The sequence below is a fragment of the Nyctereutes procyonoides genome, unplaced genomic scaffold (genome assembly GCF_905146905.1).
Source record: "Nyctereutes procyonoides isolate TBG_1078 unplaced genomic scaffold, NYPRO_anot_genome, whole genome shotgun sequence".
In the NCBI taxonomy this organism is placed as follows: Eukaryota; Metazoa; Chordata; class Mammalia; order Carnivora; family Canidae; genus Nyctereutes; species Nyctereutes procyonoides.
This window is the reverse complement of record NW_026575125.1, coordinates 88,090,864-88,098,579: the sequence shown is the minus strand read 5'-3', so window position 1 is coordinate 88,098,579 and position 7,716 is coordinate 88,090,864.

The window sequence follows — 7,716 nt, the reverse complement described above, 5'->3', positions numbered from 1 at the left end:
CCAGCAAATTCAGTGACAGACAGGACAAGAGTCAGGAAAGAGGGCTTTTCGAAGGCTGTGGGTGAGAGAGTACCTTTGGAGTTGGACCAGAGTAGTAGTTGAGATCGAAGAAGAGAAGCTAGTTGGGTTTTGCTATATACATGACAATAATTCTTTAGATTTCTAGAAAAGATTCATTCATTTGAAAAGATCCTTTCGTCTTTGTCAGGGACTCCTTTTTGCATGTGATAAACAAGCAATGTCCTTTACTCTTCCCTCTCTTCAGATGCAGACTCTCATAAATGCAAACAGTTGTATTTGATTCCTCATAAGCCATCCATAGCAATGGCAGAGTGAAGAACTCATTCTGTAATGGAAGACCTAGTCAGAGAGAAATGGTTGTGCCAGTATTTTGGGAAACTTCCCCTCTGATTTGTTAATTTCCTTCTAGAGAGCAATTTTGTGTTTTATTAGGGATCTGTAGCCTTATTTACATAAATGGTGGTGGGGTTGGATCACAGTGACATCCTTGGAAAGTGGAAAATCCTAGAGGACAAGTGTCTTGGGAAAAGAGCATGGATCCCAGAGCCAAGTCCAGGAATGATGTGATGAGGATTACAGGGGGAAGAGGCAAAACCAAAATGAAAGAGAAATTAACATTAGCCTTTTCCTGAGTCTTAGAGCTGGTTTTTAATTATGTGTCTAGTTGTCTTTGTGGACAAATTGTAACTGTTAGGATGTTTGTGATCCTCAGCAAGTTACTAAGGCCCCAAGTTAAGTGCTTGCCAGTGTCTTGAGTAGTTAAGAGTCTAGGTTCCCTATTCCATCCATGTGGGCTCAGTTTCCTGGGTAAGGATCTCCTTTCCAAGCATCAGCATTCTCATCTGCAAAATGGCAACATTCGTTCTTCAGTGTGAGGATTCAGTAAGATTGTGCTTTGGAAGCACGTTAACACCTGACATGCATTGCATGTTCAAGAACCATAGCCATTATTATATTATAACGATTCCAATACAGATTCTGCATCTTCTTGTCTGTGGGCAAGGGAGCCAGGTAACTTCACATACATGAGTGAAAATGGGCTTTTAAGGCCTCTATGTGAAATTGGAGAGATGTCTTTTTTCCCCACAAAAGTGAGTTCCTAACATATCACCAAAGAGCATCACCTCTCTATATTGCCCTTGTCTTGTTGAGGTCTTTCATACTCTTGCCAACATTTATGAAATTTAGTTTGAGAATTTAGAGAATGTGTTCATTTTACATCCATATTTCATGGGTGTTAGGTAGATTTCAATTATGAAGGTTTTCAAAGAGAGGAAAGTGTGACCAAAGCCTCCATTTCATTAATTATATGTTGCAGGAACTGTCTAGCAAGAGGACCAGGGTTCAGTGTCATCTGGAGGGCCAGGCAACTATTTATTATCCAGTGAAAATTATAGCTTAGGAAAATCCATTTGTGCCTGCATGACCAGTTTAATTCAATGACTCGGGCCCTACAGACCCGGATGCATGTACAAAATGGAGGTCAGGTTATTCCACCAAAGGGTGAGTTGTGGTGTTGACTTTCCATTTCAGAGATGTCTTCTCTGTGATTGCCTATGATGTGTTCACCATTGCAGCAGTCACCCACCCTCTTACTGCCTGTTTCACCGTCTTCTCTGTTAGTGCAAAAGCACTGTTTGGGAGTGACTGGCTCTCTTTTCTTTAACCTCCTTGAACTTGCCCATTTGTAGAATGGTGACAGCAATAACTAATTCATAAGATCATCATGAATGTTAAAAAAGATAACGTATTTAATGTGCTCACAATTGCATGTGGTAAATATTCCACAAATTGTAGTTGTCATAGTTTTGGTTTTTATCCTTACTATTAATCAAAATGCTTATGGTTGTTGATTGAATTGTTTGACAGGAGGAAAGCAAAGCTTGAATAAATGGTTTGATTGTAGAACACTGCAAAGACTGTCCAAAAGTCTGAAAAGACTGAAGGTTGATTGAGATATTCCACCGGATGGGGTGCCTGGGTGGCTCAGTCAGTAGAACGTTGCCTTCGGCTCAGGTCATGATCTCAGGGTCCTGGGATTGAGCCCCATTTCGGATTCTCTGCTCAGCAGGGGGATGCTTCTCCCTCTCCCTCTGCTCCTCCTGCCTCTCCTTGCTTGTGCTTGCTCTCTCTCAAATAAATAAAATCTTTTAAAAATATTCTACAGGAATAGAGGCATCTGAAAGGACATTTAGGGCAGCCCTGGTGGCCCAGCCGTTTAGCGCTGCCTTCAGCCGGGGGTGTGATCCTGGAGACCTGGGATCGACTCCCACGTCGGGTTCCATGCATGGAGCCTGCTTCTCCCTCTGCCTGTGTCTCTGCCCCTCTCTCTCTCTTTCTGTGTGTGTGTGTGTGTGTGTGATGCATAAATAAATAAAATCTTAAAAAAAAAGAAAGGACATTTAATTGGGTTAAATAAAATATTATTCCTGTGAATTATGGTACTCCCAGGTCTGAAAGTGTTAACTAAATATGACCAAGGAAGTGCCCGATTTTACTCAAGATACGTTCATCCTAATCATGTGGCAAAAGTTTATCCCATATGCGTTAGGGAAGACTTCTCTCCTTAATTCATTACACCTCGCAGTCAGAGAGCTAGCTGTCATATGTTGCGAATGTCACTGAATTTTGATAGCATTTGAGTCCCCATAGAAATTCCTTCTTAACTATAAGGGCTTGCATTTCAGTTTTCAACATATTTAGACTCTTTCCCCCATTTCACTCACTAAGGCCCTTTCTACTTTGTGGGAAGACAAATTGTCTAGAGTTTTGGTTGTATTTAGAGCTCCTTTGTTCCTTCATTCAAAAAGTGCTTTGGAGTGTCCATGATTTGTCAGGCCGTTGGTCCCTGTCCTCCTGGACCTCACATGGCCTTAAAGCCTAGAGGGACTTCAGAGAGCCCCGACTCTATCAATGCATCTTACAGATTGGGAAATGATAGCACAGAGAGGGCAAGTGACTAATCTGAGGTCAAAGTGCTTATATAATGATAGTGCTGGGGCTAGGACCTAGGCCTCTGATGTGTTATCTAGTCAGTGGTTTGGATAATATTAGAATTTGAAAAATGGCCCATTAGTTCCTATTATACAGCCTTGTTTTCAGTTACATGTTGCAAGTAGGAAATGCTACACCATGCAAATGGAAGGGAAAAATCAACCATATATTTCCAGAAGGGCAGTGATGACTTGGGTCAGTCCTGAGAGACTGTTAGACACAGGATTGGCTCAAGATGATGAATTTGAATGTGTATAAAATGGTAGGAAGAACTTAAAAATTATTTGGTTGGATTTGTTGGCATTTCTGCAGGTTGTTTGCCAAGTGCAGAATTTAAGCAAGAGGTTTAGGCAGATGATTGGAAGTTGCATGTGCAGGATATATTCAAGTCCATGAGAGAGTAATAGATGTGTAAGGTTGTCTTAATGTCACCATGCAGAATGTCTTCTGATATTAGGTTCATTCATTTATCCCTCCTTTTAAACATATACTTACAGAACACCTACCATGAACTCGACTTTGGACATACTGTGGATCTAAAGATGAGTAAGATAAGGGAGGCCCTTGTTATCACTGGAACTTAGAGTCAGGATTTCAGGGTAGGAGCTTCTACGTGATGGTGGCTTGGATTAGTGTTCCATGACATACTGAGGAAAGGTTGCTGGTGACTATGCTATGCATGTGAAAACCTGAAATTATTGCCATTCATGATCGTTCTTGAAAACTTAAGATCTACTCCAATTATTAGCCTTATAGATGAGGCAGGTCTCTTGAATGCCTTCAAGGGCTAAAGGATCATACTAACATGAGGGTAGGTTAAGCAAATTAAATTTTTTCCTATTTTGGAACAATTGGTCATCCAAGGAATTTGTGACTTGGCTAAGAACTGAGAGGGTTAGGGATCCCTGGGTGGCTCAGTGGTTTAGCGCCTGCCTTCAGCCCAGGGCATGATCCTGGAGTCATGGGATCGAGTCCCACATCAGGCTCCCTGCATGGAACCTGCTTCTCCCTCTTCCTATGTCTCTGCCTCTCTCTGTGTGTCTAATGCATAAATAAATAAAATCTTTAAAAAACCCATGCAGATCAATATTTATGGTATAAAAATATATGATACCCTTGTCCAAATTATCTCTTGCCTTGGAGAATACCAATAACCTCCTAGATGATGTACAATCTATTCATCACTCAACATTCAGAACGATCCTTTTTAAACATTCATCAGATCATGTCATTCCATTACTTAAAAGTGTCCAGTGGCTTCTGATCATGCTTTGAAGAAGTCCACCACCCTTTCCATGGCCTACAATCCCTTCTTGGCTTCTGACTCCCTCTGTTGTCATGGCTGTTGTCACTCTTCCTTTTGCTTTCTCTATTTTTTTAAGACTATTTATTTATTTATTCATGAGAGACACACAGAGAGTCAGAGAGAGAAGCAGGCTCTGTGCAGGAAGCCCGATGTGGGACTTTATCCCAGGACTCCAGGATCACGCCCTGGGCGGAAGGCAGGCTCTAAACCGCTGAGCCACCCAGGCATCCCTGCTTTCTCCATTTTAGCCCGACTCCTTTGCTGTTCCTCAAATAACACAGGCATAATCCTGCCTCAAAGACTTTGGCTTGTTCTCTCTCTTAGGAATACTCGACACTTAGATATTCACTTGACTTGCTCTTTTACCTCCTTGCGGTATCTGTGTCACCCACTCTTGTATGTAAAATAGCACCCTCTCTTGATACTGTCTGTTCCCTTACTCAATTTTTTTTTTCTTTTTAAAAATATTTTTATTTATTTATTAGAGGCAGAGAGTACACAAGCAGGAGGAGTGCCAGGCAGAGAGAGAAGCAGGCTCTCCACTGAGCTCTCCACCCAACGCGGAGCTCAATCCCAGGACCCCACGATCATGACCTGAGCCAAAGGCAGATGCTTAACTGACTGAGTCACCCAGGTTCTCCTCAATTTTTGTTTGAGAAACATTTATCCTTACCTGACATCATACCATATATGTGTTTTGTATTTGCTTGTTGTCTGTCTCCTCAAAAAGACCATAAACTCTATAATGACAGAGACTTTGTTTCTTGTGTGTGCTGCACATGGTAAATGCTCAATAAACATCTGTTGATTAAAATGTTCCAAAAAATATAAAACTCATACATGTCATTTCAGAAATCATTTTTATTTATTTAGTTTAAAAAGTTTATTTATTCATGACAGACACAGAGAGAGGCAGAGACATAGGCAGAGGGAGAAGCAGGCTCCCTGTGGGGAGTCCGATGTGGGACTCAATCCCAGGACCCTGGGATCATGCCCTGAGCCGAAGGCAGATGCTCAACCACTGAGCCATCCAGGTGCCCCTAGAAATCATTTAAAAAATTTAACCACATATTGAGCCCCACCTGTATCTGAAAATACTGATACAATATAACAATTTTATGCTTGTAGTTTAAAAATATTCTTAATAGGGGTCAAGCGTTATCATGCAAGGGGATAATTTGCCTGAGATATATGGAAAGATTTCAAAACCATGTCTTGTCATCTAACTGGAGTCAGAAAACGGAGAGGACTGTAAAATGTTGAGATAGCCTTTCTCCTATGTCAGAAGGTACTCTCTAAATGGTGTTTCAAGCAGGTTTTGAGCAATGAAATATGTGGCACCTTCAAGTGATTCCTTTGAAGAGAAAGACGCTCATTATGAGGAAATGGGTGTATGATAGATTAAAATAGTCATATTACTTTATAATCACACTTCTTTATAAACAAGAGATGACACAGAAAGGAAGAGCACATTTGACTGCTCCTGTAAAGGTATATTGTCAGAATATGCGACAGCTGCCAATGGTACAAGCCCCAGTAACATGTTGATGTTATTTCACTTAATAATTTGATTTTTCAATCTTTTTTACACCTTAAAAATTGTTTTGAAATGTTTTTATGGCATATGCTCTCCTAACAACAGAAGGTAGGCTGCATAGATCATGTTACTTGCTTCTTGCTGTCAGATTCTAGAAACCCAAGAGGTTCCAGGACAATTTCTGGTCTTTATTCTCATTTGAATCTTATGTGCGGACTCAGAAGAAAGGCTCTAGGGCATAAGCAAAAGAGGCTTAATGAAGAAATGATCCTGTTCGGACAAAATGAAGTCTTAAAGGTAGCATGCCCCTAGGTAAAGGAAGAGTTTTGCCTTGACGAAAGTTTGGACATCTGTTTGGAAGCAGTGGTTTCTTTGATGTGTTTTTTAATTTAATAGACCTACAAACAAGCTTTTAAGCAGACCCAAATATACAGTGTGCTTCAATAAAATGTATACACACTTTCAAAACCAATATGTATTTGTAAGGAATCTTAGGATGTTAACATGCTGCAGTATTGTAGCTTAAGGAAGCAAATATTTACCATCAGCTTCTACTCATCTTTGAGTGTGACCTGTACTCACATATGTTTTTCTCTACTTTGCTCTGCTGTCTTCCATAGATATGGATCTTTCCCTCCAATTTATGTTGCTTTGAAATGGCTGTGTATGTATTAGTTTATGTTAAATGTATGTCTGCATAATGTTAACATTTTAAGTATCACTTCCCAGTGAAGTTTGCTTTTTATTGATTTTAGTTTATCACAGAAGCACTCCTGGTTCATTATATAAGTAACAGAAATACAAAGAAAATCAGATCCGAAATATTCCCAAATCTGGATGTCTTTCTTGGGAAGGGATTTAGAATTTATGAGGTCATCTCTTACTCCAGAAAAATGTCTTAGATCTCTGGGATTTATTTATTTTTTATTTTTTCCAAAGATTTATTTATTCATGAGAGACACAGAGAGAGGCAGAGACATTGGCAGAGGGAGAAGCAGCCTCCCTTGCTGGGAGCCCAATGAGGGACTCGGTTTCAGGACCCCAGGATCACAATCTGAGCCAAAGGCAGACACTCAACCACGAGCCCGCCCAGGTGCCCCGATCTCTGAGATTTTAATTAGTTACTAGACACACTAAACATTTTTTTCTATTCGTAAGAAGGCTATGTGGCACTCATTTGAAGCATTAGGAAATGCAGAAGTGTTCAGGGAAAAGGGTAACAATTGTTCATAATTCCAACCCATCAGAGAGAAATATTGCTAACATTTTGACCTATGTTCTGATAGCCATTTCTTGATAGAGCTGAGATTCTATTATGTATAGGGTTTGAGATTGTACTATTTCCTTTTAAAGATTTTATTTTTAAGGAATCTCTTCACCCACAGTGGGGCTTGAACTCACAACCCGAAGATCAAGAGTCACATGCTACACCGACTGAACCACCAGGTGTTACAGAGATTATACTTTTTCATTTGATACTATATTATAAACATTTTGCATATTATCAAAAATTCTTCTTCAATAAATCTTTAAAAATGCATACTTTTTATATTGTAGAAGTCTCATAATAAACTATTCTTCAATAATATTTAGGGTTAGAAAATTTATCACCATTGTAATTAATTTTGCAATGAACACCCTTTCATGTAATATTTGAATAAAAAAGTACAAGAAATAGAAATTAACATCACATGTATCAAACATTATCAATTTTATCTGTCTCCTTTCAGTATTATACAATGTATAATCATTATTCTATATATGCATACATTTATACATAAAGTTGATTGTTATTATTATTCATGGATTTCATATTTGCAAATTTTCCTGCTTGTGAAAATTTATTGTAATCCTGAAG